General features: G+C 51.3%; 1 protein-coding gene and 1 long non-coding RNA gene across 3 annotated transcripts in view; one reads left to right on the forward strand and one right to left on the reverse strand.

The window, feature by feature from the left end:
- The window catches only part of MGMT (O-6-methylguanine-DNA methyltransferase), a 277,379-nt gene that overhangs the window by 222,570 nt on the left and 27,683 nt on the right, over positions 1 to 27,126 (reverse strand). Inside the window, exon 1 of one of the 2 annotated variants that reach the window (XM_004751712.3) lies at positions 9,693 to 9,825. The exons of the other annotated variant lie outside the window; for it this stretch is intronic. The gene's annotated coding sequence lies outside the window, so the exon portion shown is untranslated. Of the gene's footprint in view, positions 1 to 9,692; positions 9,826 to 27,126 lie in introns of those variants that run through there. 2 annotated transcript variants of the gene reach the window in all.
- LOC106005696 lies at positions 8,646 to 11,714 on the forward strand. The gene is made up of 3 exons (XR_001179252.2): positions 8,646 to 8,950; positions 11,173 to 11,236; positions 11,381 to 11,714. It is a non-coding gene; the product is annotated as an uncharacterized LOC106005696 (long non-coding RNA).

Consider the following 27,126-nt stretch of genomic DNA (forward strand, 5'->3'; position numbering starts at 1 on the left):
ATGAAACTCGTTGTGTAATCTCCCTGCTGAACAGAAAATAAGAAAAAGGAGGGAAGCACCTTCTGTCCTCAGAACTCAAGATCCGCCCACCTGATGATCCGGCATGGGGAAATATTTTAATTAGAAAAAGCAGATGTGTCAAAACCCTGGAAAAGAGAAAATACTTCAAACCCATCCCCGAGAAACAAAGCTGACCGTGTGGGGCAGGAGGAGGGAATGGATGAAAAGGAGCCTGGCCAAGTGCAGACGCAGAGGGGAGAGTGCTGGAGAGAGGCCCGGTCAGCGGCTGTGACCCGCCTCTCCAGTGCCATCCTGCTGGGGGGCATCCAACAAGACAGCCAAGTTGGGGCTCCGTTCATTATGTTCTAGGACTTGCAGAAAGGGCTGCGTTAAGGGGCGCCTGGGTGGCTCAGTGGGTTAAGCGTCTGCCTTCGGCTCAGGTCATGATCTCAGGGTCCTGGGATCGAGTCCCGCATCGGGCTCTCTGCTCAGCAGGGAGCCTGCTTCCCCATCTGTCTCTCTGCCTGCCTCTCTGCCTACTTGTGATCTCTCTCTGTCAAATAAATGAATAAAATCTTAAAAAAAAAAAGGGGGGGGTCTGCATTAGGTTAAATGTTTTTGCCAGAGAAAATTCTGGCCCTGCCATCTGCTATGTCGAGCTCAGAGTGGATCCAAAGGTCATGCAAAAAGATACCCTGGACGTGATGCTTCGAGCAGTTTTAGTCCTAACTGTGCAAACCCAGAAGCAACCAAAAGTCCAGACACTCTGAAAAGGCTGCATACCATATGATTCCAGCTATGCGACATTCCGGAAGAGGCAGAACTGTGGAGACCGTGAGAGGGTCGGGTGCCAGGGGCTGGGGGAGGGAGGAGCAGGCAGAGCATAGAGGGTCTGTGGGGGCAGCGAAGCCATTCTGCGGAATACTACTGTATTTATCCAAACCCATACAAAGTACACCACCAAGAAAGTGCTCTCACATAAACTATGGACACGTGTCCCACTCTGGGAGGGCAAGCTGACCGGGGCAGGCTGAGTAGTCTGGGGGCCAGGGGTATCTGGCAACTGTACCTTCTGCTCAGTTTTGCATAACACTGCTCGAAAAATGAAAGTTTATTGATGTAAAAATTCAGCCCAAAGCCTTGTGCTATGCTGCGGACACAGACGTGATTCTCTTTACGTATCGATAAATTTCTACGACCCCAGCTACTTGTACGTGGGGACGGAGGAGACATTCTCTACCACAATCACAAAGACAGGCTCTCCAGTGAAAAGACCGCTTGTACGGGAATCCCGTCAACCCCGTGTTCTGCTCCTGCTGTGAGCTTACACACACACTTCCAGGACGTGGGGCCCGGCGGGAACCCGAGGAGTGGCCTTTCTTCTTCCTCTCACTGGCCCTGCCCGGCAGAGCGGCTTCCTGATGAACGCTGCTCTGGTCGTAAAGAAGACTGGAAGCACCAGAGCCCTGGGGAGCGGGGGCCGGGCTGCAGAAGGGGCGTCCACAGCCCCGCACCCACATGTGTGGCTTCCTGGGGGGGCTCAGCATTCACAAGTCTGCTCAGGAAGGCACTCGGGGCGGCCTGTTCTAAAACACACGGGAAGAGGCCTACACACCAGAGCAGAGACACAGAGGGGCCTCTACGGGAACACGTTCACTGGCCTTCACAGCAACCATTTCTAAATGAAAACAGGCACTGTCTACATTTTACTTATTTAGAGAGGGAGAAAGTGCGGGGGGGCCCAGAGACAAGGGGGAGAGAAGGAATCCCAAGCAGACGCCACGCCCACGGTGGAACCCCGCAGCAGGCTCCATCTCACGATGCTGAGATCACGTCCAGAACCAAAATCAAGAGTCGGAGCTCAACCCACTGAGCCACCCAGGCACACCCGGTAGTTGAAAATTAGACTTAGAACTTGGTTTTTGTTTCCAAATCCCTCATTTTTGTTCCTATTATCAAACTAAATACCAGTGATGCAGGAAGGCAACTACTTTTCCACTCTGAAGCTCAAAAAGGGTTTGAATCTGCATTCAAATAGGAATTAGGGAACACAAACCGCTGTGTGTGTGTGTGTGTATGTGTGTAAGAAACAGGTCACACACAGACTAGGGCACAAAGCTTACTTGTGTACAGCTTAACAAACTGCTCTGGAAACCTTCCAGAACTTCTGGCACTCCTGAAAGATATTTCCGAGTGACAACCCCTACTACCACCCGGGGCTGGGCCCAAACCCACGCGGGAAGGCAGAGCCACAGGAAGGCCCAGGAAGGTCTTTCGGGAAGCTTATTAGTAACCATCAGATCTTTCTCTAAAGTGCTTCATAAAAAGCTTCCCGGCTAAGCCTGCCACTGCACACGAGACGTAAGTCCACAGACTCTCCATGACGGGGGCGTCCGGCCTCTGAGCCTGCACCCCGGGGGACACGGTGCTGGGTCGGCACAGACCAAAGCACAGCCTCGACTCTGTACGTGGTACATGGTCCTAGCTAATTAGTTTTGTGGAGGAAAACAGTTTCACACCAATGCAAGGATAAAACGGGAAAGTCACAATTTTGCTAAAGTAAAGAGGAGACTTCAAATACGTTTCTACTTGCTGGGCTCAAAGGCCCTCAGGAGCCAAGACTTGCTGCTCAAGACTGTGCCCCCTCCCTGCCTCTACCCTGCCCTGCTGTGCCCATGCCTGTACTCCCAGCCCCCATCTGTGTGCCTGCTCCCTGCCCTGCCCCTGCCCTGCTCCGTGCCCATGCCCCCTGCCTGTGCCCCCTGCCCCTGCCCTGAGCCGGGCTGCGGGGGAAACTGGGAGAAGCCGGGCTCCAAGGCTCTGTTCAGGTCCCTGTGCCTTACTCTCTTTTCGGCAATTTAGTAAAATATTGTTTGACTAGGTAGTGAAGGGAAAAACACTTTTCATTTTATTTTTTGAAAAACCACTTTTTTTTTTTAAAGATTTTTTATGTATTTATTTGACAGAGAGAGATCACAAGTAGATGGAGAGGCAGGCAGAAAGAGAGAGGGAAGCAGGCTCCCTGCTGAGCAGAGAGCCCGATGCGGGGCTCGATCCCAGGACCCGGAGATCATGACCTGAGCCGAAGGCAGCGGCTTAACCCACTGAGCCACCCAGGTGCCCCGAAAAACCACTTTTTAACAACAAATGTGTCACTCTGCCGGCCAAAACACCAGACCCACAGGTAAGAGGAAACTGGTTTACAAAACTGAATGAAGCCCAGAGCTCCAGTACAAGGAGCCTGCAACTGAGAGGGCAAATTTAAAAATCTGCATTAACAGACTCTTGAGCAGGATTTGGAAAAGCATCAAGAATCCTGAACTCGGCAGCACACCCCCCTCCAACAGTCAAAGTGGAGAGGGGGGCCTGACCAGGCCACGTGGCAGCCAGCATCCAGTGGGGACCTGCAGAGCCAGCTGGACCCACAGCCAGCCCTGGGCCGGGGATCCCCGCACATCACAGGGTCACTTCGTCCCCTGCCGCCATCCTGCCAGCAGGCTCCAGGAGCCGATGCCCCAGGCCATGGGAGCAGGAGCCGGTCCGAGTGCTGCACCATGGAAGGCACCAGGGCCTGGAGGAGCTGGGGGCCCAGGAGGCCCGCAGAGGGCAGTCAGGGAGGGAAGCGGCTTGCCTGAGGTCGGGCACGCCTGTGCCAGAGCCCACGGGGCCGATGGGCAGCACCAGTCCCGCTCTGCCTTCCCACGTGTTGCAGGTGGTGAGGCTCAGGGGTCCAGGGCACGTCCCCCTCACCGGTGCCTTCCTCGCCGGCCCACACGCTGGCACGGAGGCCTGGCCACAGGACATACGTCAACCACTCCCAGGGCACCAGCGGCCCGAAATCTGGGACAGTCTGTCAGAGGGGAGAAGACCCAGCATAGCACTCGGACCCTCGCCGCGGGAACCCTGGCTTCTGAGCAGCACGTCGGGCACGGACTCGGCCCCAGAGTCACAGCTGGGGTCCTGCCAAGCAGGAAACACCACAGAAGCTCCTCGTGTGAGTTTCAAAGTTGCAGGTCCCTGAAGATGGAGCAGCACTCCGCGACTCTTCATATGGAACAGATGAGAGCACACGAACGCTACCGAAACCTGCGACATTGCCGGGGGACGGGCGCCCCGTGTCCGCGCGGGCTGGCGAGCCGGGCGCGCCTGCCGTAGGAGCCTGACCGCTTCCATCGGTCTGGACACACGGCCCTTCGGTCGTGACCAACAACAATCCACTGAGAATTATTTACTAAGACAAATGATGAAAAATGCCGCGCTTCACTCATTTCAATCCCTGCCCCCCGCCAGAACTGCCCATTAGCCTCAGTGACGCGGGTGAGCGTCTCGCAGCCGGACAGAGCGCTCCCCTGGCTGTGTGGTCTGACGGGGTCTGACGGGGTGCTGCTTGGCCCCCAGGGCCACTCCTGGGCGTCTGGCAAGGCCCCCGCATGCTCATGCACCTCATCCTGCTAATGGCACGTGCTCGCCACCGGGGAACGTTCTAGCACTTCAGGCACCAACCAGTCCTGCGTGCCAAGGTCACGAAGGAGGAAGGACGGAGGCAGGCAGGCGCCCACAATGAAATGTCAGTGCTTAAAACCGTTATGACTTGGGAGCCTTCAGCTTAAATATGTCATGGCAGAAAATAACCCCGTTCTTCATCGGCCTCTCCAGACGGGCAAAGTTTAACTGACTCCTGAGAGCACGAGCAGCACATGAGAACACGCAGGCAAGTCCGAGCGCAGGACAGGACAGGCTGCTACCCGGGGTCGGGGCAGAGCTCGGGAGAACGCAGCAGTCCTGGACTAGCCGGGCCCGACAGTGACGGGAAAACATCTCCGATCTCCTGACACGAGGGGTGACTCAAGCTCATCCTCTCCCAAATGTGGGAAAACAAACAAACCACAAACTCATCCTGTCCCAGCAACTGCCCCCGCGCATGCCTGCACTCAACCTATGAGAAGAGGTTCAACATTCGCAAACCAATCAATGTGATAGAACAAATCAATAAGAGAAGAGAGAAGAACCACATGGTCCTCTCAATTGATGCAGAAAAAGCATTTGAAAAGATATAGTATCCGTTCCTGACTAAAACGCATCAAAGTATAGGGATAGAGGGAGCATTCCTGAACCTCATCAAATCTATCTATGAAAGACCCACAGCAAATATCATCCTCCATGGGAAAAAGCTCACAGCCTTCCCGTTGAGATCAGGAACACGACAAGGATGCCCACTCTCACCACTCTTGTTCAACATAGTATTAGAAGTCCTAGCAGCAGCAATCAGACAACAAAGAGAAACAAAACATATCCAAACTGGCAATGAAGAAGTCCAACTCCCTCTCTTCGCAGATGACATGATTCTTTATATGGAAAACCCAAAAGACACCACCCCCAAACTACTAGAACTCATACAGCAATTCAGCTATGTGGCAGGATACAAAGTCAATGTGCAGAAATCAGTGGCTTTCTTATACACTAACAATGAAAATACAGAAAGGGAAATTAGAGAATCGATTCCATTTACTACAGCACCAAGAGCCATAAGATACCTGGGAATAAACCTAACCAAAGAGGTAAAGGATCTGTACTCGAGGAACTACAGAACACTCATGAAAGAAATTGAATAAGACACAAAAAGTCATGAACAGTTAGTAACGTTTCCCACCTGTGCACAGAGAGAACTTGCGTGTTAAAAACATGTGCTTTTTGTGTCAGCGCTAACAATTAGCTCACACCGCGATTCACTGTCGTGCTGTCTCCGGGTTCAGGACCCAATTCCTTATCTGCACTGATTCCTACTGTACCGTGAGTACCGCTAGATGGAGACCCCAACACGGGATGCACGGAGATCCTCAAACCCAGCTCCGGCAAACAGCCAGCGGGGTCATGCCGACATCTGGGATGCGAATCCAGTGTCATTTTTGTGGAAGCCCACAGCAGTGTCCTGCCGCCTGAAGCGGAGAGGCTGCCAGTGCCCACTGCTTCTCCCTCTGCCCACCGCCCTCCCAATCTCGGTGGGGCCCTAACACCTCTCAGTGGCATTTCCCTGGATGCGTTCTGCAAAATCAGCAAGTATGCTGTGCTGAGATCTGAGGGGGAACAGCAGGGAGACCCGGGGGTGAGCGGGGCACCCGGGGGGGCGCACGGGACACCCGGGGGTGAGCAGGGGCACCTGAGCACCTGAGGCCCACCCGCAGCTGGCGGGGTAGAGGGCAAGCCGGACTCGCCACGGAGGCCTCTGTGGAGCCAATGGTCCCAGAAGGGTTTCTACATTTTTACGTGATTGAAAAAAGTCCAAAGAAAAAGATTTCATGACACGTAAAGATACAAAATTCAAACTGCAGAGCCCGTGAGTACGTTTTCACTGGAAGGCGACCAGCCTCGTTCTGGACTGAGTCTGGCAACTTCTATGAGGAGCGGTGAGGAGACTGTGCAGCCCCCAAGGCCGGGGGGACTTCCCAGCGGCCCGTTTCAGGGGTCTGTGGCGCTCCGAGGGGAAGGCGCGTGTCCGTGCTCACCTGAGGCTTCTCCGTCTCCCTCGATCCAGTCCTTCCCCCACCCACCGGGGAACACATCCCACTCTGACCCCCACACACTTACCCCTGGTCAGTGCCACCACAACGTTTTCTGGAATTTTCTTACTTACTTAGAAAGGCCTGTCAACAGTCCACGCCCAAGTGCTAAACCTGGGCCCCACGGAGGACCACAGAATTAAGTCCTCTTTATCCCCAATAAAGAAGCGGTTTCGCAATGTTTCTGTGGCGAAGGATGATTTATGACTCAGTGTCCCTGACGGAAGAGCTTCTGTTCCAGACACGCTCTGGCGGCGAGGCACGCGGCTCGGAGCGGGACGGACGCCATCCCCACAGCAAGGCCACGCTGCAGCCGGGATGCGAGCTGCCTCTGAGCGATTAACCCAAGGCAGGAAGTTTTATGTCCTAAATTAGTTACATTATGCCCGAAACCTATCAGTGGCCTGAGAGCTTGAACATATAATTTTATACCTTTTACTCTTTAAACAATAATTCAGTCTAATCCTGCAGCTGAAGCCAAGATTTCCAGACCAAAAGTGCACTTTCCATTTGATTAAATACTAATAAATGCAGGAATAAAATACCAGTCTTTTATCTTACAGTAAATTCTTCAAAAACCATATACTCTAAGAATTAATCATGACTCTAGAGAAGGAGACAGGTTCTCCCCCTCAAAGACAGCTTAGTAGTCTCAAAGTCTTAATGACAACAGCTCACGCATAATTTCTTACAGTCCGGGGCTTAACAGAAATGACATCACAGTCCAGGTTCGAGGACTCTCTGAGTGACTGTCGGCACGGCCGTGGTGGAGTGCGTGGGCAGGCAGTGAGGCTGAGGAGAGGCGGGCCGGGTCTGGCCACAGAAGAGACCTCACACGGAGCTATGACCCTCCCCAAAGCACCAAGCAAACAGAATATAAACTGGAAAATACCACCTTTTGCCTTCATCGCATATGGTATTTTCACATATTTCATCCACTAACAAGGAAACGAAGTAAAATGCCACCCCAAGAACATGGTAAAACTCCCCGAGTAGGAGCTGTGATTTGTTCTCTGTTAGTCTCGAGCCAAGGCATGTTCAAGCCTCTGAGATGTGACTCCTGCACCAAGGGCCACGTGAGTGACCACAAGTCCTGGGACTCTGGTGAAGAGTCTGATAATTGCCCTGGCCTTGGCCAGGAGAACGGAGGCGGCGCCCCCTCCAACGGGAGACTCGAGACGGTGAGCCCCAGAGAGGCCAGCCACCTCCACACAAAGGGGGCTGTGCGTGCTGGAATCAGGGGCTATCTGCTTCGGCCTCCCCTGGATGCGGGCCCAGCCTCCCTGTAGGCGATGAAGAAGCTGGCCGTGCTAGTAGAAGGCCGGAGGGACGTTCTGCGGGAAGCCCATGGGGAGAGGGGCAATGGTGGGACAGAGTCTGGAACTGCAGAGGAAAGCCAAGTTGGTGTTCGAGCGACCTTGAGCAGATGGGGACCTCTGTGGGCCCACGTCCTCCTCTGTAACCGGGGCCCCGCATGGCTGAGACGGCAGAACTGCCTGTCCCAGGCTGTCCAAACATCAGGGAACATTATCCGTGGTACTTTGAGAAAATCAATCCCGTCGGCTGGCCTGGGAGGCAGACACACTCATGTGCGTGCCCACACCTGCCGCTCCGGCCTCTCGCATGAATTTCCAGTCCACATGGTGATCGGGCACTCAGCAGCCAAAAGGTAAAAGGAGGTGGAGAAAGTTGTGGAAGCAGGCCAGGTGTCAGCACTGCGGCAGGGCAGAGGGGCCACAGGGCCGCAGGAAGGCCCATGGGAGGTGGACACTGAGCAGGCAAGTGAGCAAATTTATGACACCCCGAGAGCCCTTTCGGAGACTGGGTGTCTGGCTTTCCAGGGTCCCAGATAGGCATTTCCTTAAAACGATGCCCTTTCCCCCATTACTGGAGCAAAGTGGCACCAGGGACATCAGAAGGAGATGCTCAAGAGTCCACTCAGAAACAGCCTCTTGCTGTCTGGGAGCCCAGGGATAAGGGACGCTGGGAAACAGCCCCGGTTTGGACCCAGGTAAGAAGCCATTGAGACACACTGGTGGCTCCGAGCCACCATGAGCTCCCATGAGACCCATGAGCTCCGAGCACAGCCACACTCCCCCAGCACAGAGCACAAGCAAGCCTCCGGCCTTGTGACTGGTCACATGACTGGTGACCAGACACAAGTCTGCCTTCCCCGAAGTTCTGCTGCCACCCCACATGGGGCACAACTGTGTCACTTTCTAGACCCGATGTTCTACCACGTTGGTATTTACATTGTGATGCTCTGTAAATTCCGGAAGGTCTCCACGGCCACTGACGGCGTATATCATTTTTGCTCTGGATGTATGTGATGTTAGTGACCCATCAAGATAATTGTAAAAATCTGGCTGAGTTTCCAAAAAGGCAGAAAATAAGTAAGTGCCACAGAAGTCACTGCTTCACCTCATTACAAGCAAGACATATGGGACCTGAAGTCATAAAACATTACTTAAGGGGATGGCGGTTGTTTTCCCAAGCTGCTTTGTATCGATTAAAGCTTTTTATTAAAATTAATCCGATAAAGTTTTAAGTAGTGGATTTCCATTTTAGAGGCATTCTTGACCACATCTGGAAAGAGAGCGCAGTCTGTCGGGTGACATCACGGCCGCTCCCGCAGAGACTCAGCCCGGGGCAGCTGGGGCTCACCTACAGATCACACCGCTAACCACATCCGGCTCCCGAGCGCCACCGCAGCCGGCAAGGAAGGAGGCACCTGCCCCCTTTGCAGGTTCCCCCTCGCAGGAAGGACCCCAGGAGGACCCTAGCACGCCCACCGCCCCTACTCACTCCCAACCCCACTCAGCAAGCCTCATCCCGCCGCGGCGACCTTGGCCTGTGGGATTCCCCATTACAGCACTTCAGCAGAACGCGCTCCCTCGGGCCCCACGTTTCCAACAGCAAAACCAGACATCAGTTGTGATGAGACAGACGCTCACCCTCTGCAGGGCAGTGGAGCCTGGGCCATGGGCCAGGACGTCCCACGCTGGGGTGGAAGCAGCAGGGCTGGGAAAGAGGAGCGAGTGACCCGGTGAAGAAATGAGAGCGAGACTGGACGGGGCGGCCGGGAGCAGACGGTGCCCCAGCCCCGCCCGACGTGCAGCCGCCCTGCCCACTCACCGGCTCGTACTTGGGGGTAAGAAGAGGCCCTTCAAGGAACATCTGCTCTGCTTTCTTCACTTATGATGCGTTTCTTAGCAGTAGGCATTCAACCGCATATTTGGGGAGAAAATGTTCTTCTTTTAGCGGTTCTGGTCAATGCAGGCATAGCCCTTTTCGCAGAGCGCCGTCTCGTAAGTACGCCTGCTCTGACCATCCATAGACCCATTCTTACGTTGGATTTTGTACCCACTGATGTCAAACCCCTTACAAAATAGTTGAGGACGTCAAGGTCTCCACCTCTGGCCCACACGCCGGCTGTCTCTGAAGATACCTCATACTGAGCCAGATGCCCCGGATGTATACAGAACATTCCATCTAGGAGGCTGTCATTACTACGAAAGCACCCATTGTCCCTTTAACTGGCCATCTTAGGACTGCCCTGACGCGTCGCTAAAACATCCTGGGACAGGCTTCCCTCCCTGCCCAGGCAAGCTGCAGGGCTTACCCAGTGGAGCGCCGTCTCTCGGAGCGGCTCTGGATGGGAAGCCCCTGCCTGGAATGGACGTGGGCCCAGTAACAATGTCACAGACACAGAATCAGGTCCCTGATTTTGTCTGCTCTGCGGAGTACGGGTCCTACTGTGTTGCAGCCCTGTCCCTGGGCTCGACTGAGCTTCCAGAGTGCCCCCCACACTGGCCTAACCCTCTGCCCCAGGCTTCAGCAACATGCGCCATGCGGTCGCCCTGCATATGTGTCCTCTCAGAAAAGACGGCAGGCCCATCACACCCATAGGTGGCCACGCTGGTAGGCAGTTAGCACATGTCTCTGACTTTCCTGAATGCTCTGGCCCAAGCTGTTCCCCTCCCCATCCCCTGATGCTAGCAGGAGCGGAGCAGTAGAGAAGGGGCTGATCCAAGCTTGTCTCTTGCAGGCCGTGCCAGTCTGCAGGGGACAGGTCAGAGTCAGACGCCACCACCCAGTGTGCCAGACCCATCCCCAGCTGCTGGCCAAGGGTCAGGGTGGCCCTGGGTCCCGGGCGGGCTCACTGTCTAACAAAGTGGGGGGAAAGCCATCACATCAAGCCAGGAGGAACTGGAACAGTTTAAATGAAAATTGAATGTATAATACAGAAAAGTTATTTTTGCTAAGTTATTTGGTTTGAGGCATCTGTGACACACATGCAGAAAAGGTACACCTAAAATTCACACTTACACACAGAAGCTTGTATCAATAAAAACAGAGACTAACTGGTAACCAATTTATCTACAAATGACACAGAGCCTAAGCATCATGCACAGACTTTTCCTTGGAAATAGGCATTATTACAAAGTCATATGTAAGCCAGTCCCAATCTTTGTTCAAATAATTGATTGATGTAATCATATCTCCCTCATATGTTCCCATTACCATGAGGAACACTTCTACGGTGTATTTCAAAAACTAGCAAAAATGTAAAATTATAAAATTTAACCGGTACATTTTATCTCAATTACAACAGAGCGAGTTCTTCAAACAATATTCACAGATGAAAATCTTATGGATCTGCAATGTCAATTTCAAAGGTACCTTGAATTAGAAGGAAAATTCAGACTGTCACAGAATGAAAAGCTTTGATAATTAACTACTTCTTTAAACTCTAAGACCTAGCCTATTAGCAAGCAAACTAACATTAAATATCTTTTCTTTCATGTTTTTTTCAACAAAAGGATACTGCCATTTTCTCCATTTCTACAAGATTCTCCGTGGGGTTTGAAACGTACCGCTGGACACGAGTCACTGGGGGTAGGGGGGGTCGAGCAGCACCTGTCCAGAGGGCAGCGAACACGCAAACTTGGGGAAGTCACAACACGTGTCCTGATGAAACCCTAGATGGTCCCTGCCCTGGTCTCACCATCCTGCCCAGGGATAGTCCCTCAGGTGCCGGTCTGGAGACTCAGCAGGAGCCAAGCTGAACTGATGACCAGGTGCCTTAGATACAACATCCCAGATGATCCTTCTGTTTAAAAATGATCAAATACACCTCTTTTTATTGTGCTAAAATTAAGATAGTGTTGTTCGCGTTAAGCATTTGTCAATGTACTATTCCGCGTCACCACATACATTCAAAATGCACCTCTGCCCAAAACATTCTTATCATGCCCAGCAGAAACGGTACCCCACCGCACACCAGCTCCCCCAAGGGAAACGGTACCCCACCGCACACCAGCTCCCCCAAGGGAAACGGTACCCCACCGCACACCGGCTCCCCCGACGGACACGGTACCCCACCGCACACCGGCTCCCCCGACGGACACGGTACCCCACCGCACACCGGCTCCCCCGACGGACACGGTACCCCACCGCACACCGGCTCCCCCGACGGACACGGTACCCCACCGCACACCGGCTCCCCCGACGGACACGGTACCCCACCGCACACCAGCTCCTCACTCCCTGCCAAACCCTGCCACCCACCCTCCCACTCTGTCTCCATGTGGAGCCTCACGGAGCTGGGATCAGACAGCGTTCTTCTGCGGCTGACTCACGTCACTGAGCACAGTGTCCTCAAGGGTCCTGCGTGTGGTAGCAGGCGTTAGTTTCTTTCCTTTTGAAGGATGACTAACATCCCACCGTGTGGACGGACCATCTTTGTGGCTTACCCATTTGATCCTCAATGGACATCCGGGTTGTTTCCGACATTTGATACTTGGGAATAGTGCGGTGAACTTGGCTTTACAAACACCCATGTACAACTCTGCTTTCCATTCTTTTGGGTGTATACTCAGAAGCAGAACTGCTGGATCCTACAGCTAGCCTGTGCCTAGCATTCCGAGGACCGGCTCACGACTTTCCACAGCAACCGCCCCCCTCACACCCCCACCCACAGCATACGAGGGTTCCAATTTCTCCATATGCTCACTAACACTTGCTAGAAATGCTGTCAAATACACTTCTTGCATTCAGGACACCGCACACTGCAGACTCTAATTCAATAATTGTTTTTTGCATCACTAGCCCACAACTCAATCTAATAACAGGACTCGCTGTTTCCTGACCTCGCCTGCATTTCCTGTGTGCCGGGCATCTGTATAGCTCTCTAATTCTTACAAGAGTCTGCGAATTAGGCGCATCCATTTCTCTGATGACAAAAAACCCAAAGCTCAAACAAGAAAGCGACTTTTCCGGAGCCCCGGGGTGGGTCACAGGGGCGAGGACGTCTGACTCCGGGATGCGGAATATGCACTGGGGGAGGCTAGTATAGGCACTCTATTAATTGTGGATTAAATTACCATGCAACAGGAAAAAAACAACAAAATGAATATATCAACACTCGTCTTCGCTGGGATTCCTAAGGAAAGGCTGAAGCAGGTGTTGAAATCAGAACGGGGTTAATATGGAGAAGTATGATGGGAGCGACCCTCTGCGCAGCCCGCAAGAAAGCGCAATTGTGAGCCAGCGCAAACGACAGCTCCACGGACTGAACTCTGGGGACCTGCTGGCACCTGGCTGTCCCTCTTGTGTAGGACTGGGAGCGCCAAACCGACGCTTATTTCGTTCTGCCTCCCCCGAGGCCCTGGTTACCGTATCCAGATACTCGGTAAATTGAATTTGCGGCCCTTTCTCACCAGCCACATGCCCAGGGCCCAGCCCCGCTCTAAACCCTTGACCTGCGAAGATAACAGCCTACCCACACCCAGCAACACAGAAGAGACGGCCTCGGAAGGAAAGAAGCCCGAGAGCTGGTCCACTCTGGGGCAGGCCATCATGCGTCTCGGGGAATGCAGAATTGGCAGGAGTTGGGGGGTTCAGGTTCTGCAGCCCTACCGGCCCCCAGGTGGTGCAGGGGTGCCTGCAGCTCCAGAACCAGTCAGATATAGCCGAGTCGGGGTGCTGAGGCCCCCATGGCCATCTAGACGTCTGTGGCCCTTTGTATATACTAATGTCCCCAAATATCCCTAAGAAGGTCTCCATCTCACTCTAAAAAACTGAGAGCCAGGTGTACATGGCTTTTGTGACATAAAATACGCTTATAATGCTTACAACAATTCATTTGGACCCATCATTGCTTTGGACACTAAGAAACTCCCTGCTTAATTCTCATCCTATTCTGAGCCATTTTACAAAAAAAAAGTGTGCCCCATATTTAGAATACCAGCCTCATTTTTTAAAAAATTTTCAGCGTAATAGTATTCATTATTTTTGCACCACACCCAGGGCTCCATGTAATCCGTGCCCTCTCCAATACCCACCACCTGGTTCCCCCAACCTCCCACCCCCCGCCCCTTCAAAACCCTCTGATTGTTGTTCAGAGTCCATAGTCTCTCATGGTTCACCTCCACTTCCAGCCTTTTTTTAATCCCCTGCACTGTTTCCCTGTGCCTGATTCCCTCCTCTATGTCATAAGTATTTTTCATTTTTGTAAGTATATACGCTTCTCTAAGCATCCTAAAATTCTTCCTTGGCACACAACTGATACAGATCTATAAAAATTACAAAAATACCTGAAATGACCAGCAAGCCTGTGATTTACGACAGCTTTAGACCTGTCAGACGTGGTTCCCATATGACCTGCATCTCACCCATTCTCCTACCTCTGTTCCAAGAGTCTTCCCCAAGATCTGTGGCTCCCACCATACTACTCATCTGCCGAGCTGAGTCTCTAAGGGCCACAGCCACCGGCCCCACCAGGGCTCACGGCCACACAGAAGGTGCAGTGCGATAAACCGAACCCCATTCCGAGCCGCCGTGAGCTGACCACGAGCTGACCATGAGTTCAGGCCCTGAGGGATGGGGGATAAGCATAAGCTGATACATGAGGCCTTAGGGAGGTGCTCCCCAGCTCTCCAGCCAGCACGTGCCCCCGACACTGCTGCGAGGGGCCCCAAGGAGCACAACGCAGAACCTCACGCCAGCACTTCGCCCAGTCTTACCTGCCGTTCCAGTATTTCCCCCAAAACCACATATTTTTGACAACTGTATTATACGTTAGCCTCTATGAAATGTCCGATAAATATTCTCCGGGGCATCACAATATCTCCTTTTCTTAGCGGGCTACCCCCTAATAACGGTGGGTATCCTTCTGGGCCCTGTGGTCTTCCAAGGAGAAAGAGAAGGGGGTTCCTTGGGCAGAAGTGCAGCCTGCTAATGGGGGCTGCCTGGGTCAGAGACGTGCAGGAGGGCAGAGCAGAGACGTCTGCTCTGCTACTTCCCGGATGTGCACGGAGCAGGGCCGAGCACCTCTGACTTCCCTTCCAGCACGAAGCCTGATGATTATGCCCATTGCTTGTGTAGGGACCAGTCTGGGCCTGCACTCAGACCTTAGGCTCTTCTTCCTCTTAAATGCTGGCTCTGGAACAATTTCATGTCACTCTTTCATCCAAAGCTAGTAGACAGGAGAAGCTCTTTAATATTTAAGTTAATTTTAAAAAATGTAAATATTATATACACAGATTTCAGAGAAATAAGCAGACTTTATATTCTAGTATCATATATAACCAGGGGAAAGCTAAATAGATAACAGAGAAATAAATTATCTGGCAGAGTAGAATTACTTGTCTAAAGTCACCTCTGGATAAACAGGAAAACATAACATAGCAATTATAGCATCTCTAAATCATTCTACCGTAGAATTTTCACTGAAGATTTAGTCATTCTATCAATTTTCAACAACTTGGAACTAAAATAATTAACCACTATTATAGTTAAATATTTTCTACTTGGGAAAGCACAACTTTTTCTACAGGAATAACATGAGAGCTCAAAGAAATGCGAACGTGGCAGGCAAACACCAAGAGGAAGAGCCACAGAAATGAGTACGGGAGCCGCAGGTTTGTACAGTTCTCCAGCATGCGGTGCGGACGGGAGATGCAATTTTGAATGTGGTCTCGCGGGGCAGGACGCGCCATGTGTGTCGTCTGAACGACAGCTCACACACGATGGGAACGCAATAAAAATTAAACCATCATGAGAGTAAACTTTATCCCGCAGCTTAAAGCAATATATATTCCAGACACTTTTGGATAGCAATAATAAACATCTCATATAGGAAAGGCAAAAATTTCAACCCAAAAGGAAAAAGCAAACAGAACCCTTGCAAATCCCAACAACGGACAAGGACGCGGCTTCACGCAGAAATTACACCAACGGCTTCCTCACATCAAGCCTGCCAGGGCTACTTTCTTGAAACAAGTGGCCGAACGATCTGATTTCATTAAATTCCATTTTATTGATTGGCTCTTTGAAATAAGTGATTAGCTATATCCAGAAGCCTCTTCATGACAGAAAATATTGCCTTTGTTTTCAAGCAGGTAAACAATCGGGCCTAAGCTTGGTTTTCCAAATAAACTAAATCTGTCTTATATGGGAGAGGTCAGCAGCCTCTCACTGAGACACGCTGAACCTCCTTCCAGCCTCCTGGTCTACACCACGTTCAACTGCAGACAACTTTCCCCGAGCTCTCCAGACCCCACGGTGCCACCCCCTTCCTCTGGCACACCCGTCCCCTTCGGGCCCTCGGGAGCACCAGACCCCGACGCTTCCCACACCCCGTCACGTAGGAGGGCACCTGTCTCCACGCAGGTCCTCCTGAAGTAGGGGCTGGTAAGGGGAGGGTGAGCTCAAGAGGGTATGGCCCTTAGAATGTCCTAAAGGAGGGTTTTCACACTACAATCTAACCCCCCCTTGCTGGCCATCAGTTGTGAAAAAACCTGTGCGACCAAGGGGCTGGAGATGGACATGGGCTGAGACGTCCTGCAGGGCCCTCTCACGGGCCTCTGAAAACCGGGGGCCTCTCCCAGGACAGACGGAAGCAGGGGACCCCCCAAACCCATAATTCGGAGAAGAGAAGGTATCACTGCCCTGCAAAGGACTTACACTACCTGGAACCTAGTGGTTTAGCAAATGTTGTCTCTCTCATCCAAACCCTCAAACGTGCTGCAGAACAGAAGGGAAAGCTCCAGGCTGCTTCCTGGCCGCTGAAACTTAACAGCCAAAACGTACTGAAAGCAGATCCATATTTGCTTTGTGCGACTGAACGGTCTCTGCGTCTCACACGTAACTAATACCATCAAACCACCAGCAAGCACAGCGCAGCTGAAAGGAATCGAGTGTGAGGCTGACAGCGGGGGCCACCCGCGGGGCCCGTCGTTCCGGCCGCTCACCGGGGCCCCTGCCAGCCAGCTCCCGGCAGCTCGGCCGCAGACACCCATCGGCTCTCCTCCCTCCTGTGCCCGGAGGCAGGACACTGGCGTTGACTGGAAAGGCTCATCCGGGGCTCCCACGTCCCCAGCACAGACGTATCCTCTTCAGATCCTGACCGAGAACCCCATCCCCTCCGGGGAGCCGTGTTCGAGCCAGGCCTTCCGTGGCGTGGGCTCCACGCGGACTGGGCACTCTGGCCGGGCAGCCTTCGTCCATGTGCGAACCGTGTTCCCGGGCTTCCTTCAAGAAGGACCGGGCGCATCTCCACCCCGCCCCTTCCTCCCCTTGTTACCGGACACGGACGCGCCGTCAGGGCGATCTTACACCAACGCCCAAGGGCGAGTGGACAGAACAGGCTCGGGGCTCCCCGTCCAGGGAGTCTGGAGTCAGCGCAGACCGGAGCCCAGCAAAGCCAACCCGGGGCAGGAGCGGGCGGGGGGCAGTGCCGGCAGCAAGGGTGTCCGTGCCGACACCCACTCCGCGTCCTCATGGCCCCTCTTGCCCGATTCTCCACTATTAAAACCTCACTTTAGAGAGAGGAAAACAGGCTTATGGTGATCTGACATAAGCTGTTCAAGCACAAAGAGTGGCCGCGAGGCAGAGCCTGGCCCGGAATCCTGACTCAGTCTGTTCTCGGGATCGGCTCCCAGATCTGTATGTCACCCTAAAAAGGACCCAGAGAAAAATGCTCAAAGAAGATTCCTTGAAAAATAAGATCCAAATTCAAAGACCAAGAAAATCTTTATGGAAGGAGGAGTTTTGAAGGATGCATAGGAGTTCAAAGGGGTTGAGGGAGAAGGTATTTGTAAGTAGAATGGAAGTGTGCGGAGACACAGGAAGAAAACGACGGGGCACGACTTCCACAGAGTAAGCAGACGGCTGCTAGACGGACAGACTGCAAGCTGATGGACGGGTGAGCACCAGGACTGACTGAGGCCTCAGAGCAGCGTGAGGCCTGGGGACGTGGGTGTGTCTGGCAGCCGTGAGGGGACAGGACACACACATGGGAGCTCCGACATTCACCTGCAGGCTGGCGGTCGTCTCACCGACCCCGGCCGGGGAGGAGTCCCTGCCCCAGGAGGGCTGAGGAGTGAGTGGAGGGGCACAGGACTCTCAGGACCCCCACAGCACTGGGACACTCTCTGCTGTGCATGTGCAGGGGCTGGAGGAGGCCGAGGAAAGCCAGGGAGGAGACAAAGTTGGCAGCAGCAGACTCCTGCCTGAGAGCGTTGTGCCGCGGATAAGAGAGGAGCCAGAACGCCACGGCGGTAGAGGAAACGCTTGGCTGTGGATCACAGCTGGGATCCCCCGTGGCACCACTGACAGTTGGGGCCGGACCCCCGCAGCAGGGGTGGGACCTATGTGCTGTGGGGTATCTACCCATGTCCCTGGCCTTCACTCCCCAGATGCCAGCAGCACCTCATCAGCAGGGGCACCCAGAAATGTCTCAGGGACAAACACAACCTGGGCAGCGAATCATCCCCACTTATAACCAATAGGCTCACAAAGGGATATGAGAACAACTAGAAATTCCAAGCTGCCCAGGCCCAGAGGACTCCAGGGTGTGTGGCATACTCAGCACAGCCCCAAGAAAACACAAACCCAGAAGCGTCAGGGCAATCATCTCAGGAGCCCTGTGATTATTGTGAGCAAATAATGAAGAATTTTCCAATGCGATCCAATGCAACTTCTGGTACAGCGCACTGGGAGCACAGGGAAGTCACACACTGTGTGCATGGCCAGACAACAGCACACAGCAGCCTTCAAGGACCTGAGATGCGGAGCTTACCCGAGAGCAATGTGACCAGTTCTAAAGCAAAGGCCAGCTGGGATGCGTCCACACTAGGACCAAGAGCCACCACGTGACTGAGCTCGGTGATAACTTTACAGTCCCCAACTTCAGCTTTTAAGTCAAAATGCTAAAAAAATATCGGAGTAAATTATTATTGTATATGATATTTACATGTGACATTGATATGTAATATTTTAGTTGGTCTACACTGTAACATATAAATGCACGCAGGGCTAATCACAAAGCCCTTTCTTGTCTGTCGTTTTCATCTTTGTCTAAACGGAGGGAGCCAGGAGGCTACTACAGCAGTGCGCAGCTCGCATCAGACTAGAGAACAGAAGAGGCCCACAGGAGACGCCATCTACCCTCAATCCCCTTATTTCACTTACTTGAGCTTACACTTCCCCTTACTGTTCCTGGGGAAATCCCAGTGGTTTAGCTTCCTGGGATATTCTACTCTATGTTCCCTAGGTGTATGTGCTCACAAGGAAAACATCAGACCAGTGTCTTCTTCCCAAAAGCAACAGTAGGAGGCACACACTGCTCATTGTCATCTATGACACATCCCAAAGTCGGCTGCACTGTCCAGATCTTCTGTGGTCTTCATTAGATGTCACACACATCACCTGCATTAGAAATTTTATCAGCAAGTGGGAAAAAAAACAAAGACCACACCCAGGCACCCAGACCTGGGCACAGATGGGCAGCTGGTGGAAGTGCACGCCCGTGGGGAGGCTAACCTGGCCGGAAACCTCACCTCCAGCTGCCCCTGTGGCATGCAATGGCCCAGGCCCCTCATTAAGAGGGCTCCTGGGAGGCCTCCACCTAACTGCAACCTGGCTGGGGTGTGATGCTCCAGAACTGGGGGTCCTCGCCTGGCTTTCTCAATGGGGGGTGCTGGGAACCTGAAGGCAGTTTCACTGGTCACAGTAACTGCCTGAGCTAGGAACATGCAGAAGGTAGGAGTCAGAAATGCAGCATGTTCTGGAAGATACGGGATCAGAGTCATCCTGCATCCTGTGACACTTTCCAAAGTTCTGCAGCACCCCCAAACGAAGCACAAGCACACTTACCCTATGTACACGTGGACCAGCTGGAGTTTCCCGCACACACAGGGCTTCGCAGCAATGCAAGCCATCTACAACTCAGTGGGAAGGCGGGCTCTGTCTTCTTTGGAACTAAAGTCATCTACTGTTTCAGAAAAGCTATGCGGCTGATGTCAATGCTGATCAAATCAGGAGTGGCCACGAAGCAAACTGGGCTGGGCCCCCTCCTAGCTGCTGGGCTCAGGGTGCACACACACATTCACTTACCCGAGTTCCAGCCGAGTCCCGCCCCGCTACTACTGTTCTGTATACACAGAATCACCTTATAAATTACTGCCCTTTACTTGCATCTTACTTTTACTATTTAACACTAGTACACGTAGGTGGATATCATCTAAGAGTTTCATTTCAGGGTTGTGAAGGGCAGGTTACAAGCCACAGGGACCTAAAGAGGGGACCCTGGGTCTGCCCCTGATGGAAACCGTCACACCGTGATGGGAAATCCCCAGGATGCACGCAGACAGGAAGACAAAGCCCATTTATAAGAACATTCCCTACACTTCAAAACCATAGCTGTGATACTTAACCTTTGATATCTAAGTGATTTAATAAAATAGTCTTTAAAAATCTGTTAATACCCCACCCCCAAACTACTAGAACTCATACAGCAATTCAGCAACGTGGCAGGATACAAAGTCAATGTACAGAAATCAGTGGCTTTCTTATACACTAACAATGAAAATACAGAAAGGGAAATTAGAGAATCGATTCCATTTACTATAGCACCAAGAGCCATAAGATACCTGGGAATAAACCTAACCAAAGAGGTAAAGGATCTGTATTTGAGGAACTACAGAACACTCATGGAAGAAATTGAAGAAGACACAAAAAGACGGAAGACCATTCCACACTCTTGGATCAGAAGAATAAACATTGTTAACATGTCTATACTGCCCAGAGCAATCTATACTTTTAATGCCATCCCGATCAAAATTCCACTGGTATTCTTCAGAGAGCTGGAGCAAATAATCCAAAAATTTGTATGGAATCAGAGGAGACCCCGAATTGCTAAGGAAATGTTGAAAAACAAAAATAAAATGGGGGGCATCACGTTACCTGATTTCAAGCTTTACTACAAAGCTGTGATCACCAAGATGGCATGGTACTGGCATAAAAACAGACACATAGACCAGTGGAACAGAGTAGAGAGCCCAGATATGGACTCTCAACTCTATGGGAAAATAATCTTTGACAAAACAGGAAAAAATATACAGTGGAAAAAAGACAGTCTCTTCAATAAATGGTGCTAGGAAAACTGGACCGCTATATGTAGAAGAATGAAACTCGACCATTCTCTTACACCGTACACAAAGATAAACTCAAAATGGATAAAAGACCTCAACGTGAGACAGGAATCCATCAGAATCCTAGAGGAGAACATAGGCAGTAATCTCTTCGATATCAGCCACAGCAACTTCTTTCAAGATATGTCTCCTAAGGCAAAGGAAACAAAAGCGAAAATAAACTTTTGGGACTTCATCAAAATCAAAAGCTTCTGCACAGCAAAGGAAACAGTCTACAAAACAAAGAGGCAACCCACGGAATGGGAGAAGATATTTGCAAATGACAGTACAGACAAAAGGCTGATATCCAGGATCTATAAAGAACTCCTCAAACTCAAAACACACAAAACAGACAATCATATCAAAAAATGGGCAGAAGATATGAACAGACACTTCTCCAATGAAGACATACAAATGGCTATCAGACACATGAAAAAATGTTCATCATCACTAGCCCTCAGGGAGATTCAAATTAAAACCACAGTGAGATATCACCTTACACCAGTTAGAATGGCCAAAATTAGCAAGACAGGAAACAACGTGTGTTGGAGAGGATGTGGAGAAAGGGGAACCCTCTTCCACTGTTGGTGGGAATGCAAGTTGGTGCAGCCACTTTGGAGAACAGTGTGGAGATTCCTCAAGAAATTAAAAATAGAGCTTCCCTATGATCCTGCAATTGCACTACTGGGTATTTACCCCAAAGATACAGATGTAGTGAGAAGAAGGGGCATCTGTACCCCAATGTTTATAGCCCATGGCCACAGTCACCAAACTGCAGAAAGAACCAAGATGCCCTTCAACAGACAAATGGATAAGGAAGATGTGGTCCATATACACTATGGAGTATGATGCCTCCATCAGAAAGGACGAATACCCAACTTTTTAGCAACATGGACGGGACTGGAAGAGATGGTGCTGAGTGAAATAAGTCAAGCAGAGAGAGTCAGTTATCATATGGTTTCACTTATTTGTGGAGCATAACAAATAGCATGGAGGACAAAGGGAGATGGAGAGGAGAAGGGAGTTGAGGGAAATTGGAAGGGGAGGTGAACCATGAGAGACTATGGACTCTGAAAAACAATCTGAGGGTTTTGAAGGGGTGGGGGGTAGGAGGTCGGGGTGCCAGGTGGTGGGTATTACAGAGGGCACGGATTGCATGGAGCACTGGGTGTGGTGCAAAAATAATGGATACTGTTATGCTGAAAATAAATAAAAATAAATTATAAAAAAAAAATCTGTTAACATTCACTCCAGAGGAAATACCAAAAAGAGAGTAAAACATTCGATCCCCTGGACCCAAAACAATTCAAGACCGCCTCGACCTGACTTTTGGAAAAGCTGGTGTCAGAAACCGCTATGATGTAGCAGGTAATGCGCGGTATTGCAACTGGGCGTAACACAATAAAAGATATTACCTTCAAAATGCATTACTGTTGCCAATTATAAGAATCACTTCAACTTAATTTCAAAAGCACAATCATCCTCAACAGAAAGAGTCTCTTTTTTAAATTTCAAGGAGTATTACATTAAGGCAATAACTCACCTTCCAGCTATAATATCGCCCTCCCTTATTGCAACACTACATTTCATAAATACTTCTCATCGACATGTCAAGCTAATTCACGTTAATTTTATTGTATTTTGGTGCTATCTCACATTTGTGTGCAATTACCTTTATCATTTTATTGCCAAGGCAGAAAGTAATCAGAACAATTATTCGGAAACGGAGGTTTATAAATTCTAAATCACAGTTGCTGGCATTTTTGATAAAACAGCAGCTTTATCTCAGGAAGTGGCAGGGACATGGGATAAATCACGCATCAGTCAAGTGTAGCTGACCCCCAAGTGCATTGCACAATATCAGAAGTGCTTCCAAAGAAACTTTCCAGCATCATCCATCATCCTTCATAACACTAAAATAGCTACACACCTGAAGAATAGAAGCTAGAGGATAATAAACCAAAAAAAAAAAAAAAAAAAAAAGAAGAAGGAGAAATCCCAAGCAGTGCGGGCAAAACCATTAACTGCTCTCCCTTTAAACTGTAAGATATGGTCCGTGCACACAAACCAATACGACGTTACAATAACTCTAAATATCTGTATTCATATTCGTCAAGCCAGTTTTAAATATAAATGAAATATGGAGCAGAGTCATAAACAGAAAAAGTGCATTTCTAGCCCACATACATTTTTATGTTGTGTCTGGGTACAGCTGCTTTTAAACCGGCCGTCTCCAGCAGGCCTGCGTGGGTAATGGTGCCGCCCTCGGTCAGCAGGTTACCCAGGCACAGCATCTCTTTGCGAGTCCTCACTTCCTTCCGAAGTTTATTGCTTAAAAAAAAAAAGGACGTAACTTGATTTTGAAGACGAGGATGAAGGGAGACGCTGAGCGCCCACACTGGTTTCTCGGTGAGTTAATGACAGGTGACAGAGAGGACTGCCATTGCACAGGCCGTCAGGAGGGTGGGGGGCCCGCTCCCCGGGCACACATCTTCCCATGGGGGAGACGGCCTCGGAGCTCAGCGGCAGCTATCCTCGGGGAAACACAACCAGCACTTCGTAGCACGCCTCTGGCACACGTTCTCCATGCCCTGTTTCGACTCCCTGTCATGAGACAGATGAAACAGCCACGCGATCATCTATTTCCTTTGCTGTCAACAAGCAAACATCCCAGGAAAGAATGTTTCCGCAGCTGTACCGTGGTGACCTCATGCCAATGGACCACTGGAAGGCCTAGCTGGTAGGAGCGAAAGTGATTAGCTGCATATGCCTGGCGCGGCGCCAGGTGCTTTACATACATTATCTCACTTACTCCTCCCAGCAAACCGAAGGTAGAACAGATTCCTTGTAGATGCGAAAACACATTGAGAGGTTAAGTAACCAGCCCAAGGGCACAGCACGCAAGTCGTAGGTGGGTATTCAAGGTCAAATCAACACACTTCAAAGCCCACACTTTTGCCAGATTCATAACTGTCTCCAAGACACAGACACAGTCCTCACTGCATCCATCAGAACGGGCTCCATTATTCTGCAGTAAGAAATGCCACCAAACACCCAGTGCGGGTCATCTCCAGGACGCTGCACACCAGCCTGACCGCCACAGCCAGGGGAAGAATGTGAGGAACCATGCACAGACATCGGAATGCTCAGCCCTCCCTACGCCAAGATCCAGACCCTTCCTAAAGACATCCAACAAGTTCCAATCCTCATCTGATGAAAACTACCAGTGCTAAGTTTGTACTTCTGTCTGCTAAGTTTTATGGTCCTTTGCCATCAGTAGACACAATTCCAGTAAGAAAGCTTCATGAAGTAGGAGTCAAGTGTAAGCTCTCACACACTACAGTGTCTGAAAAGACACAGAAAACTTTAAAACTCTTGACTTCCATTCCTCTCAGCATGAACACAGTATAACCCCTGCTGTATTAAAGTACAACCAGAATGTGTAGAGGGCTGCAAGTTCATGTCATGAAATTTTAATATATGTGTTTATAACAAACTGAAGTAAGATTCATAATGAATTACATGTAGGTAAAAAGAACCAATCCAACAAAAAATGGGAATCAAAAGAAAATGGGCTAACAGCACAAAATAAACTCAAGTTAATAGTGAATGCTATGAAATTATTATTCACATGAAATTAATAGGAGAGTACCCTCAATATTTATTTTAATTTCTTCTCAACATGCAGTATTTGCGTATTTGGAAAACAAGCAAATTAGCAAAATTTCCCTATTTGGAAACATGTCATCTATTTTTGAAACAAAGGTAGCTCATTTCCTACCTATCCTGGTCCCACCTCAACCCCAAATTCCTAACCACACTTACATGAGTAATTAGAAGAATTCTGCAGGCTACTATTTTTGCCAAGGAAGTGCAAGTATGCTCTCCTTCACAAACAGGATTTTGCCGAGCAGACCCGTTCTGCGCCTGTGACGGCAAGCAGTGACAGACACACGCTTACCCCAGTCCGCTCACTTCCCGTCATGCAGAGAGGGCGCTGTGGATCCCGAGGGTCTGGGCTCGCACCGTCAGACAAGGTCGGGGGCTCCAAGGAGACCTGCTGTGTCGGACTGGAGCTGGAGGTGTCGGGACAGACACGGCTGACTCTGCGTGCCGATGACGGAGAAGTGCTGCCTGTGCAACACGACACCAGGCAGGGTTCAGGGCCCGTATGGAGACCCCCAGCCCAGCCCGCCGAGAAGGGTCACAGCCACAGCACGTCAGCACCAACAAGCACACCAGTGCCCACACCTGGGTTCCTAAGACCATCTTCCAGGAAATGGGACCTGGGCTTCCTGTGGGAGCGCCTGAATCCAGGACGGGGCGAGGAAAGTTCAAGGTAAGTGTGAAGTGCTGGCGGCAGGATGGGCGGGTCACGGGATGCAGGCGTCGAACTCAAGGACTGCCCAAGAGCCAAAGTCGAAGCTGGCGGAGCGACACAAGCCGAGATGGTACCGCCTAAAGCCCGCAGTCCGGAAGCACAGCCACGAGTCCCAGTAACTCATCACGGAAAATACGTGGGAGAAACAACGGTTCTCCCTTAAGAATCCGCAGCAGGGGGGTGCCTGCGGGGCTCAGTGGGCTGGGGCCTCGGCCTTCGGCTCAGGTCATGACCCCAGAGTGCTGGGATCGAGCCCTGCATCGGGCTCTCTGCTCGGCGGGAAGCCTGCTTCCTCCTCTCTCTCTCTGTGGGCCTCTCTGCCTGCTTGTGATCTCTCTGTCAAATAAATAAATAAAATCTTTAAAAAAAAAAAAAAAAGAATCCGAAGCAGGAAAGGAAGAAAGAAGGCAGGAAACACGCAGCATCGGGCGAAGCACACGGCAAGCACTGCTGCAGGCAAAATACACGAGTGGCGCAAACGTCCATGGGCGGACGTCTGAGAACCAACAGTGTGCGTGGTTCCGAACCGCCCCCTGGGACTCCCCACCTCCAGGGGGAACAGCAACCCGATGCCGGAGAGCCACGGCAGATCCCGCCTGCTCTGGAACCCGACGCCACGGCAGGTGCCTGCCATGAGCATGTCCTACGCCTCACGCGGGACGCCGTGGGAGGGAACGTCGCCTCTGTGCTCTTTTTAACAAAAACGTGCGACTCCATCTGACCAGGAGACAACACCACGAAGCCAAGCCAGTGACATCCCACTGAGCCCCTGCCCGGCGTTCAGCAACAGCAGCCAGGTCACGGAAAGCAAGGAGAGAGGAACTGTCACAGCAGCGAAGGACGGACGGTCACTAAACGCCCTGCGGGGTCCTGGGCTGCACAGCAGAACAGAAAACGGACAGGAGTGGGACTCGCAGGCAGCCGTGAGCCAGGCCTGGGGCCGAACCCAACACTGAAGAGTGCGCTGGGGCGTCACACCTCGTTCCCTGGTAACCGCGCGGGGCTGAGCGAGGCCACAGAAGGTGTCAACACTGGGCGACCCCAGACGGATGGCGCAGAGAAACGCCTGTGCTATTTAGGCAACTCTTCTACCGGTGTAAAATTGTTCAAAACAAGTCAAAAACCCCATTCCAGCAGCATCCATGTACATGCAGGGTCGACCCTGACCCCGAAGATCGACCACTGACCTTCCTGATGGGCCCCAGGCAGACGAGAAACATCTGCAGGGCCTTCATCAGCCGCCTCTGTGGAGGCCCACGGCCTGCAGACCGGGGAAGGCCGCAGACGGGCGTTCACATTCTCAATGAAACCCCTTCCTGCAGCTTCGGGGATTCAGAGCCTCAACGCTGCTTGTTCGCGGGGGACACGCACCGTTGGTACAGAGACTGGTCCGGGTGGGGAGTGTGAGCTGGGGCTGGGCAGTGAAAAGGTGACACAGATCGTAAATGGAGATTAGTGTCAGCGGGCCAGCAGCTGTCACATTATAAATCACACGAGGGAAGGAGTCTCCTTCTCAAAACGAGGAGCCTTTCGGAACACTTGCTCCCCAGCTTCCACCCTAACGGGCTTCTCTTGTCAAAAAAGGAAAAGAAAAAAAACAAACAGCACCAAGACTACTACACGAAGATGTAGTAATTAAAAGGGGAAAAGACTCTGAGTTTATTTAACACCACACAAAACACTACTTCTTTCCAGAAGCATCTAAGCCTGG

This window comes from Mustela putorius, unplaced genomic scaffold, assembly GCF_011764305.1.
Source record: "Mustela putorius furo isolate JIRA1106 unplaced genomic scaffold, ASM1176430v1.1 tig00003909_pilon_pilon_pilon, whole genome shotgun sequence".
Lineage (NCBI taxonomy): Eukaryota > Metazoa > Chordata > Mammalia > Carnivora > Mustelidae > Mustela > Mustela putorius.